Raw genomic sequence first — 20,782 nt, 5'->3', positions numbered from 1 at the left:
CGTATGCATCAGCGCCTTGTCACTCAACAGCACTTTTCCCTCAACAACACGTACGACATGGGAAAAAAAAACGCCCATACGGGCAGAAGGATCACAAGACAGAGACATCAGCCGCAGACACAAACCCGGCACCAGACCTTACTTAACACCTTAGCCAGCGCACCTAACAATGGTGAGGATCCCTGGCATCCGACCCAGCGCTCGTCAACCCCCACCTCCACCTCTCCCTCGGCCCCTCTCTCTCTCTCTCTCTCTCCCTCTCCCTCTCACTGTCCAGCATTCCTGTGCATTTGGACAGCCGCCTGACCCTCACTCAAGGAGCTCTCACGGAACTGCTCTGGAACCAATCACAGAAGGAGCCGAAGAAGAAGAAGAAGAAGGAGAAGAAGAACCAGCCCAGTGTTCTAGAATAGTCCAACAAGGTCCTCTAAGCCCCCGGCTCTGCTCGACGTGGTTATTGATATACGGACAGACAAACACAAACAGTGAAAAACAAACAGCCGCCCTCGGCGGGGCCGGCTACGGGCGGGCGGGCAGGCGGGAGGGCTACTGAAGCGCGCTGACCCAGCCGGCCGGCCCCTGGAGTGGACGGAGGCTCACAGTGGCTGTGGTTGTGTGGGGCCGTGGTGGGGCCTTCCTGTCTAGACTGGGGGAGATAGGGTTAATGAAAACGGAGCGCTGCCCCTGAACGCTGTCTGCGGTATCAATCCTCAGGTCGGTCTCGAACCAGCGGCCCGTCACGCACCACCCCAACCCCGGGCACACCCAGGAGAGTTCTGGAAGGCACACGGAGACATATGCAGATATAGATACACACACACACACCCATACACACACACACACAAACGCACAGTATTCATATGCACAAACACATACTGTACATGTAGACACATGAATGTTCACAAACAGACACACAAACACACAAATACATTTAAATACATTAAAAGTTAGCATCTTAAACTAATGAAGACAGACACGCACACACGCACACGCACACACACACACACACACCAAGCTCTGTGCACCGACACCTTGCTGCACCCACGCCACCCTCTTCACTCCGTGACACCCCAACTCTTCATGTGGAATTCCAGCCCCCTCTCTCCATTTTTTTTTTTTTTTTGGAGATGAAGAAGCGCTGTTTATGAGACATTCCCAGAATAAATGGTGGTCAACAGTTCAGCGTGTTGGCCCATGGTGCTCTGTAAATATAGATGACTGCGCCCAGCCATGGAGAGAATGTGTGAGAGTCTAAACCAGCAGCGGCTCCACCGTTGCCAAGAGAGCACCTGGACGGTGTTAATCACCGGCTAGCGTAAACATTTCCCCCGCGGAACATACGGCAGAACTACTCGTCCTCTCCGCGCTGCGCCGCACCGCACCACACCACACCACACACCAACTCGCGCTCTCTTCTTGGAAAACACACACACGCACGCACACACACATGCACGCACGCACACACACACACACACACACACACACACACACACACACACACACACACACACACACACACACACACACACACACACACACACACACACACACACACACAGATACTGTACATACTCCAAACTACACCCACACCCACACCCACACTCACACACAGACCCTTCCACTAGCTCAAGTGTGTGGCCTAGGAGAGAGAGTGTGCAAGTGTAGGATCATCTGTCATTCAGCGATAGAGCAACGAGAGGACACAGTCATAGCGCTGGATACAAGTCATCTGCCATTTCTGGGGGCCTGTCAGTGTTGTGGTTTCACAACTGTGTAATGAACACATTTTAAATGTCGCAAGTGTTGAAAATCCCAGCTTCAACACGTCCAATAACTAGCTGTGAACTATGTAAGCCTATAAAAGTGGAGCCAATGGGTGGGGCTGTGCGGTGCCACTCACCAAACATCACACACATCAAAAACCATACTGGCTAACTGTGTTGACTGATAGACAGATTTAAGTTAGGGATTACTTTTTTATGCATATTATTACTCATATTATATATATCATAATGACAAATGTATGAATTGATTTAGTTTTTTTAATCAGCAGTCCTGTAAAATCTGCATATCAAATATAAGCACATCACAGGAACATTATCAAAAGCATTTCAAACACAAACCATGATATTTATAGCTTATTTGCAGTGCAGATTATATAAATAAAATATGATACATCTACACAGTTTATTACAGTCTCTGGAATTTTGTGATTATTCTTAATTAGATTAAGAATAATTGACAAATGCAAACATACTACCTGGTCCTTGATATAATACAAAGATGTACAGTACCCCTGGTTTGTTTATACATCACTAAACGTGGACAGCCTCTTGATGAGTCAGTCCAACACAAACTTTACAAGCTACTTTTGAGGTAAATGCCTCAGTGTCCCATGGCCAAATGTCAGCCTGCTTCCCAGACTGAAAGCTATCCACTTTTTAAGTGCCCAATGTTCCTTAATTGCACAACCGCTAAATCGCTGCTTCTCTTCAAGCCTTCAAGAGCTGAAGTATCAGTCATGCCCCTCTCTCTGCCCCAGTACATTACGTTTAAGAGTTTCTCGGGGGTTGTGATGACTTAAGATCCTTCATGCTACTTCAGCTCTTCAGACTACATTAGTCTTCACTGCACTCTCAACATCAGATCATGAGCTTGAGCAGTGGGTGCACCAAGAGGAGGGGAAATGGCTCCATTTCAGGGATTCTCCATTTAGTGTTTAATCCCCCCCCCCCCATGCCCTCCCAGCACATTCATCCTCCATCAACTTCCAGCGCCATTACCCCCCCCCCCCCACACACACACACACACACACACAGACACACACACACACACCCCACTACCTGTGTCTCGCCTCTGTGCTCTCAGCGCTGCATAAACAGCGCCGGCAGCCAGTGGGCATTGTCGTCAGTGAGCGTCCAGTCTGGAGGCCCGATCCAGAGCAGAAGCCGCCCTCGACTCGCCTCGCCTCTCTCCCCTCGGCTCATCTCACAATATGGACGCCGCTGACCCACGCGGAGTCTGCCTGGCTGATGGAGGCAGCTCTCTGTGCTGTGGCTGTCTGACGCAGCTTTTTTTCAGTTTCAGCACTCCCCCCTGCCCCCCCAAGACAAAAAAAGATAAACATTTCCTCCTGCTTAAACAGCAGTGAACCAAACACCCCTTCCCTGACCCCATTGTACTACTTATCAAATCTATTTCCTTCCTTGTCACACCACAGAGGGCACAGAATTTAGTCACAGACACAGACAAACGATTTTCTCTCGCTCCCTCCCTCTGTCTCTCTCTCTTTTTTTTGGGTGCACCAAGGACCTTCTCTTAACCTCCTCAGATCAAAACAGCTTAAATCACCTCGGTGGCACATGGCCATAGATGTTCTTATCTGCCCAGAGCTGAGAGGGGGAGGCTAATGGATCATAATTACTGTCAAGTTTCATAAAGTTACACCCCCCTCCTCTTGTTACTGGGCAGGCCATGCGTGCCCACACTTAGGAGATGTACACAACCCCCCCCCCCCCCCTCACCCCCGTCCATCCCCCAGAGAATGGGCATTCTTGCTCGACATCCTCCGCGTCCGCAGGAGAGAAGACCCAGGGTGACGCACAGATGACCTGGACGCCCGAGAGGGGCCGTGTTTTATGGACCGAGCGCCTGGGCTGCGGTAAACACAATTTGGACTGTCACGCATGCAGGGGGAGGAGATGGATTATCTGTTTAAGACTCATCAGCCAAATGAGGCCACACCGGTGGACCCCTCAGCAAAACCCCCGTCGGGCCCCGTCCAGTAGTTTGCATTTTTTGCCGTGACGCGAGGCGGCGGCGGACGGCGGTCGAGAGTTATCTTTCCTTTTTCAGCTAAAATGATTTGACCTGTCAACAATGGACATACAGCAGGGCTTTGCCACTGCCAAAAGCTCAGCTGCGCTTTGAGAAACACGACGCCTCCCTGATTCCTCTCAGGGAGGACTCAATGGTGCGGGGAGAAGAAAAATGTGCGGCTCTTCCCCAAACTGGGTGCAGGGGCAATAATACAATAACATGTACTTCCCTCCCTTTTTCTCGCAAGATGAGAGTGAATGCTGTATATTTCTCCTCAAGGGCCTTAAGGTACATTTTCAGAATTGTTTGGTTACTCTCCTGTGGGATAAGCCCTCAATCTGGCAACCACACCGGCCCTGCCACAACCACAGTCGTCCATGCCAGTTTCCAAGCAGCAGGGAAGGGCTAATGTTCCTCTCCATGGGAGGAGAGCCGGAGCAAGAGAAGGCAAAGGCTGGAGAACAGAAGGGAGAGGGGAGAGAGGAGAGGGGGGAGAGAGGGGAGAGAGGGGTGTTTCGTAAGAAAAGGGGGTTCTAAATTTATTCATCTTAAAAAAAACCAAAACGACATCTCTGAAGACCAGAGACGTCCGCCAAGCCTCGAGAACCTCGAGAGGCTGCTGGTGTGGTGTGGTGTTTGGGCAGACGTGATGGAGAGCGGCGGCGGGCAGGTCGGAGGGAGAAGGGGCACGGAGGGCATCGTATGTTGCTGCCCGTACGTACGAGCAGAGTGGTCATTCCGGCTGCAGCAGCTGACACGTCTCTGCTCTCACCTCGTTAGTGCGGGCCAATCGTCCAGCTGCGTTTCTGTCCCGGTGACAGGTCCAAATGCAGCGAGATGTAAGGCTCTCTCATTTTCACACCACTTCACAGGGGCGAGAGCAGGCTTTGCACCCACTGTGATCTCACCCGCACTAAGCCGCTCTCGCTCTCTCTCTATCTGCTCCCCTCCCCAAGCACGGCACGGAAAAAGCTTCACTTTGAGTGAAGACAAAAGGGAGGTGGGAAAGTGGATTGTGTGTGTGTGTGCGTGAAAGAGAAAGTGTGAATGTGTGTGTTGGAGTATGTGCTTGCGTGTGTGAAAGAGAAAGTGTGTTTGCGTGTGTGTGTGTGTGTGTGTGTGTGTAAGTGAGAGTGTGTGTGTGTTTTGGGAGCCAAGGAGGTTAAGTGCACGATCCATCCAACTTTTCATCTACACCCTCCCACCCCAATCTCCTACATGTTTGAACCCCCCCCCCCCCGCCCCCCCCCCACACACACACACACACACACACACACACACACACACACACACACACACACACACACACACACACACACAGCACCTCCTGGAGTCCATGCCACCCGCATGGATGTGAAACCCATTCCCCTCCATCCAGTCACACATTGATTAGCCCTCAGAGTGTTTGCCCATTAAACTCCAATCTGGAGAAATCAAACCAATATGTGAACTTTGTGATTAGTGTCAAAAGTATTAACACGCCACTCACTCAGAAATGAGAACCATACACATTCTTGTGTTCACATATCTTTTCAAAAAAAGACAAATATGCCACAACCTCAAGGCAAAGAGAGAGAGGCAAAGAAAGAGAAGGTGAGTGGTGTGTGTGTGTGTGTGTGTGTGTGTGTGTGTGTGTGTGTGTGTGTGTGTGTGTGTGTGCGTGTGTGTGTGTGCATGCGTGTGTGTGTGTACATGCGTGTGTGTGTGTATGTGTGTGTGTGTGTGTGTGTGTGTGTGTGTGTGTGTGTGTGCGTGTGTGCGTGTGTGCGTGTGTGTGTGTGTGTGTGTGTACATGTGTGTGTGTGTATGTGTGTGTGTGCGGGGGTGGAAGCCAGGGGTCTTGAACTGTATCACTCAACTTTGTTTCTTTCCAAGACCCCCATTTTTTTTGTAGTTTCTATGAGGCGCATACAATCAGTTGAGAAAATATTTCTCCAGTGTAAAAACATCCGGAGGGAGTTCCAGGGCCATGTAACGGCGCCCAGAGGACATGCGGGCCAGTCAGCGGACCAGAGGGCCGTGTGACGGACGGACCGGGCTCCAAACTGTACCTGCTCTGGGGGGATTTACAAGGAGACCTCCCAGAAACACCCCGGCTGCTGCCTACCTGGAACCCACTGTGGCTTCACTGAGACCTCCATGCAAAGAAATGACGACATGGCGTAGAATCAGAGGTAATGCATGGAAAGCTCTCTCTCTCTTCCTCTGTGTGTGTGTGTGTGTGTGTGTGTGTGTATAGAAATATAGCTGCTTGGTCCGTGTAACATCCAAACCTTTTGTGTCATTTGAGATCCTTCAGAGGATGGACCGAGGCCGTGGCTGCACCGTAGCACCGTCGGTTAACACCCCAAAACGGAAGCAGAGCACACCACACGCGGGGGCGAGGACACTGCAGAACGTACAACAGCACACAGAAGAAGATGTGTATTTTCATTGGAAGGCGATCTCTCCACTGACTCAATGGGATATGTGCTGGCGCAAAAAAAAAGAGAGAAAAAGCTGCAGAAGTCTGCGTCCTGTTGCAGCCATCAGAGAGAGGGAGAAAGAGAGGAGAGAGGAAAGATGAGAGATGAGAGAGGAGAGAGAGAGAGAGAGAAAGAGCGCTTACTCGGCAATGAAACATTATTAAACTTTGCTTCTCGGCACTATTTATTCAAGGCCCTCATCTGATTCAACGCGAGGGCAAATGCTTGGCTCGCAGTGGAATGTTGGAGGCTCTTCTTTTTCATTAGAATGTAATGATCATATTTTTTTGAAGCATCTGATACTATCCACCCCACTGCTCTGTGGGCTGATGCAAAGAGCTGAAGTTGAAAGGGAAGTGAGTGATACCAGCAAATTATCCAGAGGAAGGAAATGTTTAAGCCCTCAAAGATGATAGTGATTCTCTGGCGATGTACCATTCAGAGCAATTAGTTCACTCTAAAAGCCAGTCCCACAGATAAGGCCGCTGAGCAAAATACCATCCACGGCCCCTATCTGATGGCATGCAAAGGTCACATCTAGCCGAAAGCTGTCAGAAAATACAAACAGAAGGCCAGTTCACGTCTGCCTGTAACTGGTAGTGCCTGACATTAAAACAAAATATACCTAAAGGGCATCGGACTGTAAGAGTTAAACCAAAAAAGCACACGGAAGCTCTTGGAAGCACACAAACATTCAGTTATACTGTTTTTTTTAAAGAAAGGTGCAAATGGGTACTGTTTCAATGTCACATCTTCCTCAGAGCCAATGGAATGGATATACTGTAGTAACGCCAAGACTGAACACTACATTAGAGCACAACAACATTGTTGAGTGTGTTGGACATGGAGGGAAATGCTTTCTAAACAACATACCGAGCAGCCCAAAGTGGTCAACCTTATGCCAGTGTTTAGGAGGTCAACAAGAACCGTGCTTAAAGTCTTTTGCTGTGGTTTTGAGATCTGTTAGCTTGAGGTCAAAATGACCAGTGGACAAATAAAGTAAAATGGAATTCCGCGTAAAAATCAGTCTCCAGATGAGATAAATTCTCAAAGCGACTGCAGGCTTTTTACGAGACAGAAAACAGACCTAGACTATAGACCTGCTTACCCCACCAGAGTTACCTCAGGAGCGGAGACAGTTTTATATTCATGGTATCTTTCACTTTTACAAATTGAAGGACAATGCATGTGAATGGCTCATTTAAAAGGCCCAAGAGAGACTGACTAAGTTTTAGAGATATTCAAGAGAGACTGACTAAAGAAGTGCAGATAGCGCTAAAAAGGTTAGATATGAGGACTATCCTTCAGAATCCTTCATGAAAAGGTGTACAGTATTGTATTATAAGAACATCTTCAGATGCTCTGACCTCCATTCTAGCTCAATCCAAAAAATAAAAATCAAAGGCTACATTTTCTGTCTATGTGGCACTGCATCTGTGCCAGATTTCCAGGTAACACAGGGATGAACCTCGATGGTTTCGCTGTTCCACTGCCGTTCAGACCACCACGCGTTTGGGGGTTCACCTCTGTTTCCATGGGCACGAATCTACCCTGTCCTCGGTGTGCCCACAAACACGTCTGGTGTGCATTCTGCGTGGCATGGACTCGCTGCGGCTTGGCCATGAGCAGGGCTCAACGTTTACAGATTCCCTCAGACCCACCTATAGTTGGGGACGCCCGACCCAAGCCTTTTGGCCACTAATACCTAAACAGTTCACGTGTGATTGCCCCGCACATCCTGACCTCCAGCGTCTCACCGTCTTTTCCACCTGAAGCCCGACCTCAGCAGGAACTCATGGCACTGCACGGCTAACGCTAGGCTGGACGCGTGGGTGGGACGCCCCTCAAAGAGACACCCAGACGAGACCTGGATGCTGGACCTAACACTAAAAGAGAGACAGATGACTAATGTTTTTTTATGAGGATTTTATAATCATATTGATTAAAAAATACACTAAAAATTTACATTTTTGGATATTGGATATTTTAAGTGTGATTTCTGTGATATCATCATCATCAGTCAAAATTCCAAAAACAGGAAATTGAGTCACGACACATGCTACACTCACTATTCTATGAAAAACAAAACATTCTCATCTTTTTTCATCTTACGTCACAGCTTAAGGTCAATATGGTAGCCTGAGAGTAACAGATCTATTTTTGTCCAGCTATGGTGGCCACGGAGGGACCAAAACAAAAGGGGTATTTAGTGCACCTTTTTCCATCACCACCCCCCCATCCCCAGTGACGCAACATTCCAGCCTTATTGACAAGTTTTCGTTGCAAATGGGCTGTGTAACGCGGCGCGCCCGGGTGGGAAGGTGCACACATGTGGACAGCAGGCCTGCAGCAGAGGCCCACGGCTGGCTCCTGCAGCCACGCTCCATGCACATACACACACACACACACACACACACACACACACACACACACACACACACACACACACACACACACATACACACACACGCATACACACACACACACACACACACACTCACAACACACACACACACACACGCATACACACACACACACACACACACACACACACACACACACACACACACACACACACACACACACACGTTTAGTCTACCAGTCAGCACGCCCCACATCTGGTCCAGCCACCCCTCTCCGCCCCCACACTGCCAGCCCGTCCCTCCCCAACGGTCGGCCTCACATGCCCACCCGCAGGCACCGTTCACCAGCCCTGCTCATCCCTGCTTCATAACATCACAGCGGTTAGCAGTAGCACACTGCCACACCGCATAATAACTCTGTCATTAATAATGATGACCGTTTTTAAAAAAAGAGTGTAAAATATGATACGGATATGCTGGTTAGGAACAATAAAGATGATCTGGATGGCATCTGTGGGCCCTAGAGCAGAGCAGAGAAGGATGAAGTATTTCTGGAGAGGCGGTTCAGCGGAGGGCCTGTTTTCCTAAGTGGGCCTCACACTCGGGCCAGGAAGATCCCAGTAGGATAGGAAAAGGAAGAGAACAGGTAAAGTAAATGAGGAACTACTACGGGAACGGTAAACAGGTCTGTAAACAGAGTGTGAGTGAGACATGCGAGGGGTGAGTGTGTATGTATATGTGTGTGTGTGTGTGTGTGTGTGTGTGAAACCACAGATTTCCCACAACTCTCTACCGGGGGCCGAGGGCCACTGGGGAGCTCGGCTGAAACACACATGTGCACGTATGCACACATAGCTCAGACGCATGCGCCAACACAACTGACATACACAAACACGCTCATGCTTACTTATACCCATGAATGCACACACACACACCCACACGCACACACACACACACACACACACACACACACACACACCTACACGCACCCACACGCACACACACACACACTACAAATACATCAAATCAAGAAGTGAAACGTATACCAGCACACACTCATAATGAATCAGCAGCGCTCACTCACACACACACACAGCCATTTTTCCTTTCCTTTCCACGCTCAGCCTCACACCCGACTACCATTTACCTCACACAGTGCCACGCAGAGAGAGAGAGAGGGGGCACGTTGGGAGTTTTCCATGGGCGTCCGCTGTCAATTCCTGGGTCATTTTCCCCCAGCAGCATGCATTGAGCTCATTTTCCATTTCGCCGTTCACTCAGCAGAAAGTCATCTCCGTCCAGCCCCCGTGCCACCATGCAGGAGGACTCTGTGTGTGTGTGTGTGTGTGTGTGCGTGTGTATGTGTGTACGGGGGGGTGGACTGGCCACGCCACTCTGCATGCGATGGCCGGGATCCAGGCGTCATTCTCGGATGCGGGGAGCTTCCTGCTATTCTATATATGTCACCAAGCCTTTTCACTGCCGGGGCCTTCGGGAGGCGACTCTGGCGAGAGATTTGTCTTGCGTCAGTGACAAAGCCCCCTTTCGCTTCCACGCAGAATCCTTGCACAGGGGGAAAATATGACCCTTGACCATCGCCAGCCACCTGGGCTTCAGTAGCCAGTAGTCCCTGTGTGTGTGTGTGTGTGTGTGTGTGTGTGTATGTGTGTGTGAGAGAGAGAGTGAGAGGCCAGTGGAAGAGCCCTGGTTTGGCCTCCTCTTGGTTTTGGTAGGCATGGAAAACGGCAGCTTGGGAGGTCCCTTGCTTGCTGACAGACGACGTGCAATGACAGGATGTATTCACAGTAGCAGGGTTTCGAACCCTATAATCAACATATGACTGAGAGCTCAGTGTAGCCGTGCCGAGGGGGAAACTTGCATCTCACACGCGATGGCTGAATATGACATCGGTAACACAATCCGCCATCAAGACAGCAGGCCACTTCATTTCCGGCAATCAATTTTTGTCCCGCGCAAATTCCAACATCTCCCACATCAGCAAAAAAAAAATGCAAAACCCCAACAATGCTACTGGCATCACACAGCCATTCCTCCAGTGGCCTGTTAGTCCTTTGGCTGTGAGGCTGCTACTGTTTGGTGAAAGATGTGCATTTATTTCCCCCTTGGTCCCAGCCCCTAAAAACAGCGATCAGTGATAAATGCGTCAATCACTCTCCTCCGGAGCCAGCGGCGGCCCACACGGGCCATCACGGCGCGGTGGGCCCCCGGCACGGACCCCTGTGAGTGACACGCGGAGGAATAGTTGGCCTGCTTAATGAGGTGTGACCGCTCCTTTAGGGTCCCACCACCCCACACCACACTCTCTGTTCTCTCTCTCTCTCTTTCTCTCTCTCTCTCCTTCTTTATCCTTCGCTCTCCTCTCCTCTCCTCTCGGCCAGCTGTCCCGCTCCTGTCCCGTTGATAGAATTAAGGAGCCCTTGAACCATGCTGCTCGCACTTCCTGAAGCAATTACTGTTAACCAGCGGGGGCCGCCGATCCCAGCATGCACAGTCCTCGGGGTGTGTCTGTGTGTGTGTGTGTGTGTGTGTGGTGTGTGTGTGTGTGTGTGTGTGTGTGTGTGTGTGTGTGTGTGTGTGTGTGTGTGTGTGTGTGTGTGTGTGTGTGTGTGTGTGTGTGTGTGTGTGTGTGTGTGTGTGTGTGTGTGTGTGTGTGTGTGTGTGGCTGATGGAGTACTGGTGTTTAAACAAGGCTACACAGGGTGCATCCCGCCACCCACGTGAGAGAGATGGAAACAAATCTGAGCTGAGGGATGGGTGGGATGACTCTCTCTCTCTCACTTTCTTTCTTTCTCTCTCTCTCTCTCTTTCACACACACACACACACACACACACACACACTGAGTCAGTCTCTCTCTCTCTTTCCAGACTGTTTTTCCTGAAGGGCTGTTGTGTAGCGTCGTGGGTGGGGTTAGATCTGTTTTCATGGGGTACACGCCATGAGGAATAACCAACTTGGCATGGAACCTGAAGGAAATGTTACATTATAGACAGATGTCCTTCAGTTTCACATGGAAAACACGGCTGTCCAGTTCATCCTATGCATGCGCGTATGTGTGTGTGTGTGTGTGTGTGTGTGTGTGTGTGTGTGTGTGTGTGTGTGTGTGTGTGTGTGTGTGTGTGGGTGTGTGTGTGTGTGTGTGTGTGTGTGTGTGTGGGTGTGTGTGTGTGTGTGTGTGTGTGTGTGTGTGTGTGTGGTGTGTGTGTGTGTGTGTGTGTGTGTTTGAGACAAAAAAAGAGAGAGAGTGAGAAAGATAAAATGAAGTGTGCGTGTGAGAGAGAGTGGGATGGGTTTACAAAAGCAATCATAACCAGAATTCCACACATTCAGAGAGCGTTGGCAGTGACACTTGGCAGAGAGGACGTGTATATTTTCATACGCGTAATGACACTCCTCTGAAAACAAATTGTTACATGTAGGAGGCACAATCTAACGGAAGTTCAATCAGAATTCCTAGAGAACCGAAACTCCCAGAGTTTGGCTGATATTGTGTCATGAATTTCAATGAAAATATTCTAAAAGGGCTTTTTAAAAACCAAAGCAACCCCAGAAGAATTAAATACAATTTTAAATGGTTTTGCATGAAAACCATGAGGTTGCATTCAATGTACTTGGGTGGTGTATAAGGTCCAAATACACATTTAACATTTTAGACATTAATAAAGAAATAAAGAAATAAAGAAATTACAGACAAAGCATCTTCTCATTTGTCGGCTTTTGCAAGCCCACACCACTCGTCAAATATTAGACTACCGTGCCCGCCATCAGAGCCCCCAGTCTGTAACTTACAGTACTGCACATAGCTCTGTTGTGAACAGCGCAGGCATTAAAACAGGAGCATCTCTGTGTTTGTTTTCACACAAGTCTGCACCAAAAACGTGATTAGCAGAGCAGCCGTCCCTGAAATCACAGGAACTCCCAGCATCCCCCAGGAGAGGGACACACTTAGAGAGCACCCCAGAGCAGCACCAAGAGCAGGAGGTCAACATTCTCCTCCGAGGGAGAAGGAGGAGGGGGGGGGGTGGTTGGGGGGGCTGTGAGGTCCTGCACCGAGGCCGGGGTCAGAGGTCAAACCCGGCTGCTCATTCGCCGTAGCCCTGGCGCCTGCCGGCACAGTCCGCAATTTGTAAAAATGCAAACCCCAGCCTCCAAGGGCTTCCCTTGCAAAACATCAGGGCTTAAACGCTACCAGCCACCCCCAAGACCCCGGAGCACCCTGGTCCACACATACCCCAGGATCGAGTGTCCACAGGCCAGATCCAGCCTCACTCAGCCCTGCCCTCTTCCTCCCCCACCGCCCAACAAAGGGAATTACTCCTCGATTGGCGTGGGTTGGGGTGTGGGGGGGGGGGGGGGGTTAGCAAAAACAGACTCTAATAAGAGGAATTATCTGTCGGTGGGGACAGCTATGACAAACAGGGTCTAATGAGAAGAATTACCCCCTGAGTGAGGGGCAGCTACGCCGTTCCTGTGCCTCATTACCCCCCTGGATTTATGGAGGATCATATGGCCTGTGTGTGGTGGCGCACTCGGGTGCTTAACTCCCTGACCCCCACTGTAAATAAGGAAATTAATAAATAGGAAGCTAATCTTTCGGGGGATAAGGGTGGATCCCAACAACAGATTCCTAATTCTGGGCGGAGGAGAGAGAGGCATCACCCCCACGCGTGATGAAAGTCACACATGCGTGATAAATACTTGCTAAGTCACTGAACTGCAATAACAATTGTTAGCTGAGGACTATACTGAATAAATAGGATGGAATGCTTTTTCAAAACAAAAATCATTACTTACGATAAATATGTTGTGGATACTACTATTGACTAGTATTAATAAATCTATTTTAAATTTCATTAACCAATGCTGTGTGATATGAAGAGAAGATTATTTATATTATCAAATAAATAAACTATGATTTAACATATCAGTCATCAGTACAAGAGAAATATTTTTAAGACTAATTATCAATGTTGAAATTAATCCAAACATGAACAAAAATCTAAATAGCCATAACATCAGAAGATGGCAGTGACAGCAGAGCTGAAATAAAACATGGGTGTGATCATTTTCAAATCTAGTTGTGTACAGCCTCTGTTCAATTCAACTCCTAAGATGTGACAGGGACTTGTTTTTCGTTGCAACACAGACTGCCTCGTTAAAGAAGCTTTTTTTGTGGTGACAGTCGGTCATTCCTTTAACGGGAACATTTCTCTCTCTCTCTCTCTCTATCACTGTCTCTCTCTATCCCTCTCTCTCTCTCTCTCTCTCTCTGCATAGGATCACATCGTTTCTCCTGCAGCTCTACAGACCCAGCAGTCTATTTTTCAGTCACAGACGAAACGAGACGTCGGTCTGTCTCGGCGTCCCGGAGAGAGAGAGAGACGAGCAGTGTCCTGTTTCGTGCGCTTGGTGTTAGCGAGCAATTATCACAGCCAATGAGCCGAAGCCTCTGACAGGGTAATTACGGTTCAATGTTCATGGGGTCCGTGCATCTTGTCTTATCCCATAACCGAGTTAAAGGAGAGGTTATGGGGGGTGGGAGGGGTGGTTAGTAGAACAGGGAACAGGCGTTTAGCGGGGGTCCCCCAGCTCTCATGGTGTCCCTTCGACTTTCTCAGGGGCCCCCCTGTACATCTCCCCCCCACCCCCCTCGTTTTGCTCCTTTTTTCCAGTGGGCTGGGTCCCGGGCCCTGATTTGGCCCAGCTGGAGGAAGCGAGTGATCAGAGCTCAGTTGGTGCAGACAGAACTAAAGTAAACAGCCGTGGTCGCTGGGCAGGCAGTTAGCAGCCCTCGGACAGATGATCGGGGGGCCTAGCAGGGACCACACACGCTCACGCGGACTGCAGGACCACACAGGGGCCGGGGGACTTGGGGCCTACGCACGCAAATACACGCCCCATCGGCAGGGCGCTCCTACGGGCAAAGGCTAGCTGTGGGTCAAGGCAGAGTCGCACAGAACACGGGGCATTAACGATCTGGCATGGACCCCACAGTCACCCTACACACACACAAAACACACCACACACAAAACACTCTCTCTCTCTCACACACACACACACACACACACACACACACACACACATACACACAAGAAGGCGCACATCTCGGTATATGAAGCACTGGAAACCCCAACTTTCAATGCCTCGTCATACACAGTCTGGATGTCTGAGTGAGCCTGCCAAGAGTTTCCAGAGATACAGAAAGAGCTACTATGGCAGCAACCATAATCGTAAGTAATACAAACAAAGCCAACAGTGTTCCTTCTGACAACTGCCGCCACTGCTGTATCAATGCAAAGATACTCTCACTCACACACACACACACACACACACACACACACGCACATGCACACACATACGGAATATACACAGACATTTCCAAAGATATAATAACACATTACCACTCGTACAAAGATATGCTACATGCAAACACATAAAGATATACACACATGTAGAAATACGAGTTATTATTAGCACATGAGCATGAACACACGCACACACACACACAGCACACAAGCCCACAGTTTCAGTGCTGGATACTGCTGAAGCCATTTGTCTGAGTGTTTATCTGGACAGTGTCAGGTTGGCCTGAAGGGCAGATAGAGGTGTAATGCTCTCAATCATCATTACCCCCCCTCCTCTTTCACTACCAATCCTACTATCGCCCCAATCATATCACCCACATAGAGAAGGGAAAAGAGAGAGAGAAAAAAATCCATAAAGAGGGAAATCAAGAGAAGGTGAAAGACAGAAAGTATTTTCAGAAGGCATCTTAGCACAGAAAAGAGGGAGGGAGAGATAGAGATGAAAAGGGGGAGAGAGAGAGTAAAAAAGAGAGATGGAAAGAGATTGTGTGCAAGAGGAGAGAGCTGGCATCCACACAGCCCAGAGGTAGATAGATAAGATGAACTTCATGCTAATGCACAACCGACAACACTCACCCACAGACACGGCACAGCTGTCAGGGGGCAGGGAAGGCCAACCACGCGAGGACCACCACACCCCTCAAAAACACACACACACACACACACACACACACACACACACACACACACACACACACACACACACACACACACACACACACACACACCAGCAAGCAACGCTCCAGATGTCGGCCCCTCTCCCAATGCTTATCTCCATATTAAAACACCACACTTTTGATAAAACACGACAGCCAGCCATCCAGCCGGCCGGCCACGGCGGTATCACCGGCTCCTCAGATTAATGGAACCGACTCATAGCAGTTCTCCCCCAGGTGCAACATGCCCTCAACTGCTCATAAATCCCAAGTTGTCTGTAGTGTAGAATTTCTATTAAAAGTCTCTCTCTCTCTCTCTCTCTCTCTCTCTCTCTCTCTCTCTCTCTCTCACTCTCTCTGACTGTCAGATGAGCTACAGTAAAAGAAGTAGTTATTTTTTCTTTTTTAATCGCAGATGCTTTAGTGAGTAATGGAACAGGTGTGTGGTCTTCTTCATTCTCTTTTTTTTGTTGGCTGCTGGTTTATTTGCTTTCAGCACATAAGGCCATGCTCATCTATAACACTGAGTTATGAACCACAGTGGGGTAAAAAATGTAGGGAGTGGCTCATAAATTGATAGTCGTGCTCACTTTAATGTTTGTGGATGTGAATTCAACTTCATGCACTTCAATGCTTCAATGTGGCTAGCCATGTTTGGGGCCCTCAATGCGAAACTGTGACATTGCGGAGGAGGAGGAGGAGGGGGGGGTCGAAACGTTAACTGTCTTTCACCGATCGAGCTGAGCTACGTGCGGACGCTGACACACCGTCTGCTGTGCGGCGGCGGACGCGGCTATAGAAGGACCGAGGCGTAGAGGAGATGCCACGGGCGGCTGTGCCGGGGGGGACTCTGGCACGGAGAGGAACCCGGCACTTGTGTCTGAGCGCGCGAGGTCACTGAGCAGCAGTGAAATATGACTGTCAGGTAGAGAAAGAATAACACAGACTCTGTCCTTCCTGCAGCGCGGCGAGGGTGTCTGGGACCCCGCCGAGCGACATGGGGTCACGACCCGGCCAGGCAGGGAAGCTGGCTCTCACACAAGCTCGCCATGGGAACCGCAGCTCCACACACAAACACACACGCACAAGCACGCAAAGACACACAGATATTCAAACACATGTAAAAGCAGGCATAACTATTCATACGCGAAACATACTGCATTTACAAGAAGGCTCTAAAGTTCAAACACACATTGAGCAACAATATCTCATATAAACATATGTATAGAGATGCAGCTTTTCACCTGCTGTAAAAAAGTAAAAGCGTTGGTAAGTAAATAGTGATATAGTCCAATAAGTTGAAATAGAACTAGATAAACATTCACGTTAATATTCACAGTTTACAACTAAAATGAATTTATTTGCAATATTTCAAGTAGAGAAGCAAAGTTATGATTTATAAAAACAAATCAAGGATGTACACAGAGCCAAGATGTGTGCATATTAGTTCGACTATTTGTTGGGTGGTTAAGAATGAAATATATTTTTACACATACAGTACATATTAATCTGGACAAGACTCAAGTCCTTACTTAATATTTCAAAATATTATATTATTTTGATATCATAAATTACTCTTTAAGATCTTATGTGTTTGGTCAAGAACATTATATAAATATACATTCCATCTATTACAGACAATTCCTTTCTCTATAGCTTAAACAGATTTTGACAGCATACAATCTCAGACACAATTGTAGTCTACAGTCATTCATATTTGTCTATTTTTTCATTGCTATGGCAAATAATAGATTGTGTGATATAAGACGTTGGACATATTCCATGAATTGTTTAATTACACGGTCTCCATGTCGGGCCACTTAGCACACCCTTGAACTTAAAAATAGCACAGGGCTAGCGTCTCTAGACTTTTCCTTGACCTCAAGCGCAGAGGAGATGCAGGGCATGGTCCGCGATTCCTCCACGGAAAAAGCTGTCCACCTGGCGAGGAAGACTAATATAAGAGAACGCGGCAATACAGGAAGGCTTAGGAAGGTTCTGACTCCTGTTACTTTTGGCATTTCGTCAAGCTAAAATATTATGCTTGTTTCCTTTGAAGGCGACCGGGAGTGACCTTGAATTAGCATCCGTAGAACTGCGTCCGTCGCGTGACACAGACCAAAGTCTCCTGCTGTCCTGTTAGAACGTCTCAAAGGTGTCTGAATTTGTATCCTATCTTGTGTACCAACTTGTAGGCATCAGAGAGTACGAAAAGTATGATCAACAGCTATGTGGAGCTTGGTGTAGGCCTACTTACTTTTAAAATGATGATAATAATAATCTTAATAACTATCGTATCAAAGATTGTATAATCTAATAATAATAATAATAACAAAATAGTAGCAATAATAATAATGTCCTTATAATAATAGCCTAATAATAATAATAATAATATGATCAATCCATAAAATAAAGTAGCCTATTTCTTGCTTTTTTAGTGCACAAGTAGGAACAATTGACAATTAACGAAATTTAGAGAAATTAACTTAAACAAAACATGGTGGTATGAAGGAATATTAGTCTATTCAGTAGGCCTGTAATAAATGTGTTGGTCAGTTTTCAGGCATAGCCTACTGAGGGGTGGAAGTCTGGGAAAGGCCAAACCAAAGCAACTTCCAAATTTCACTGTTTTCCACATGATGGGTATTTATATTGGTGCAGACGGCGCCGAGTCCCAGGAGATGGAGTTGGACCAGCACGGAGAGCGTTATCCAAACGTCGGAGTAGGCTGTGCACGGACTTTTACTTTCGCACGGACGAATTAATTCACCAAAGCCGTGTACAGTTGCAACATGTAGGCCTACCACCGACCACCTTAGGCCTTCGCACCAGTCAGTCCCCGATAGACCGACTCACGAACGAACATTTTTAACAAATAGGCCTAGCATCCAGATAAATGTTTTTTGGAAACCCAATAACACGTTTTGCAGAATGCGCAAGCCTTCACGTTGAGCTTGAACAATATAGCAATCCTTTCTAACAATAGTAGCCAAACCGACCTCCACAAATATCACAGAATAAAAAAGCTAAATCTGAAGAAGTAGATGTTTACAGTCATGTCTGTCTGCTGACAAACAAAACGCAATGATATAGGCTAGGTTTCATAGATAGCCTATCTGAAATTAATTATCGAAATCTTTTTTTTTCTTCCAATATCCGTAGGACCAGGTACAGGCTTTTTTTTATTTTATTTTTTAAACAACAATTCGACTAAAATATATTTAACTTAATATTTAATTTTCTGAAATGTCTTCATGACAATTTCAGTTGCAGGAGAGAATCCCATTGACCATACAGGCATCTCTTTATAACCACACCTGAGGGAGTTGGACAACAGAGCCGGGCCAAATCTAAATAGCAGCTTTAAACAATTCCTTTTCGGATGTAAACATTCTGACAGCCAAGAACTGAGCGTCTAAGGAAAGGGTATCCCTCGGTTATTTTTAATTCACAAGGGCGGATTGACGGAAACACGTATCCATCGTGTTTTAATGGGATCTCAAGGAATAACCAAGCGCCAGAGCGGGCTCCGTTTTGACAGCGCCATTTTAGCATGCCGACAATCACCGCCCACTTGCCACCCACGCCTGCTGCAACACCCCAGCTCCCAACTCCTACAAAATTGCCCTTATACATGTATAAACACACGCGTGCAGAGAAAGAAAGAGAGAAGAGGGAGAGAGAGACGGAGACAGGCTCTGCATGCGCTGTTCTTCTTGTGCGTCCCTCCAGATGGCGTTAATCCGCTTCACAGGCCTCTTAAATTATGTTTGACGTCAGAGGGAACGCGTGAGTTGAGCACGGCTCACTTATGTTAGAGCAAATACCGAGAGCGACTCCTGGATGATGTGGCTCTATCAGTTCCCTCTGTCATGACTCTTGTTACACATAACATAAATGTTAACTTTAATGTGACCAATGCTTTCTATTCAGGGCCAACATTTGCGATCCGGGGTTTAATTCTGACACATTCGAACAATAATCATAGGCTGACTGAATCTGAAGGCTTTTTTTTTTCTCCATGACAATTTTTCCTGGGGCACCCAATGACAGAGAGCTGGCATAACTCTGAATATCATATAAACCCGGCTCCATTATGAGGGTAGACTGGGACTTTTCATGACCTTCAGTGGTAAGTCAAACCAAAATGTAGATACAATAAATAGGCCAACTTATTAAATAACTTTTAAAATACACATACTGTATAGGTATATTGTACATTATGTTCAAGAAATTTGTTATACATGTCATTGAATATCAGTGTCAAAACTGAAGTAGATTAATTTCAGAGGAGCTCATCATCTGAATGCCTTGCACATATTTGAATGTCATGACTTAAATACAGTATTTAAAAAAAAATTACAGTAAAAATATATCAATCTTTAAACGTATTTTATAATTCCATCACGTTATGCCATAATGCTATTCTACCGTATCCTTCCTCTAGAATATAAAGTATAGCATATAACACTTTGTGTAGAGGATCTCAAATTCCCCCTTTTCTCACCCCGTTAAAGACGGCGTGCAGCTAACCAGAGAGAGCCAAGAATATCACCCCATTTCACCAAGCAGCTGACAGAGGACATATGGGATTTTACTGATTATCCTGAAAGTGATGTCTTACTGACAAGGGACAGGCAATTTGACACAATTCCTGTAACACACTTACAGCTAGACTACCATGAGCCTATGTATGTCATGTGAACTGCCCCCAAAGGTCCCAAATGGTGAAAATATATTCCCTCCATTTCAACAAGCTCTTTCTATATTTAATGAGTGAAAAAAGATTAGCAGTTCCATTACGTTTCTTTACTGAGAAATATGGAGGGGGGGTAAAGGAAGAAAGAAAACCACAAACATGCACATTTAAAACACAGATGCATAATAGTCAAGTAAGCAAAACAAACGGACTCACACGCACGCACGCACACACACACACACACACACACACACACACACACACACACACACACACACACACACACACACACACACACACACACACACACACACACACACACACACAGACACACACACTCACACAGAGACAGACGCACACACACACTCACACAAACAAAACATCCTACTAAAAATA

This window comes from Sardina pilchardus, chromosome 11 (genome assembly GCF_963854185.1).
Source record: "Sardina pilchardus chromosome 11, fSarPil1.1, whole genome shotgun sequence".
NCBI classification, from domain to species: Eukaryota; Metazoa; Chordata; class Actinopteri; order Clupeiformes; family Clupeidae; genus Sardina; species Sardina pilchardus.
The sequence above is the reverse complement of the archived record's forward strand: the minus strand, read 5'-3'. Positions refer to the sequence as shown.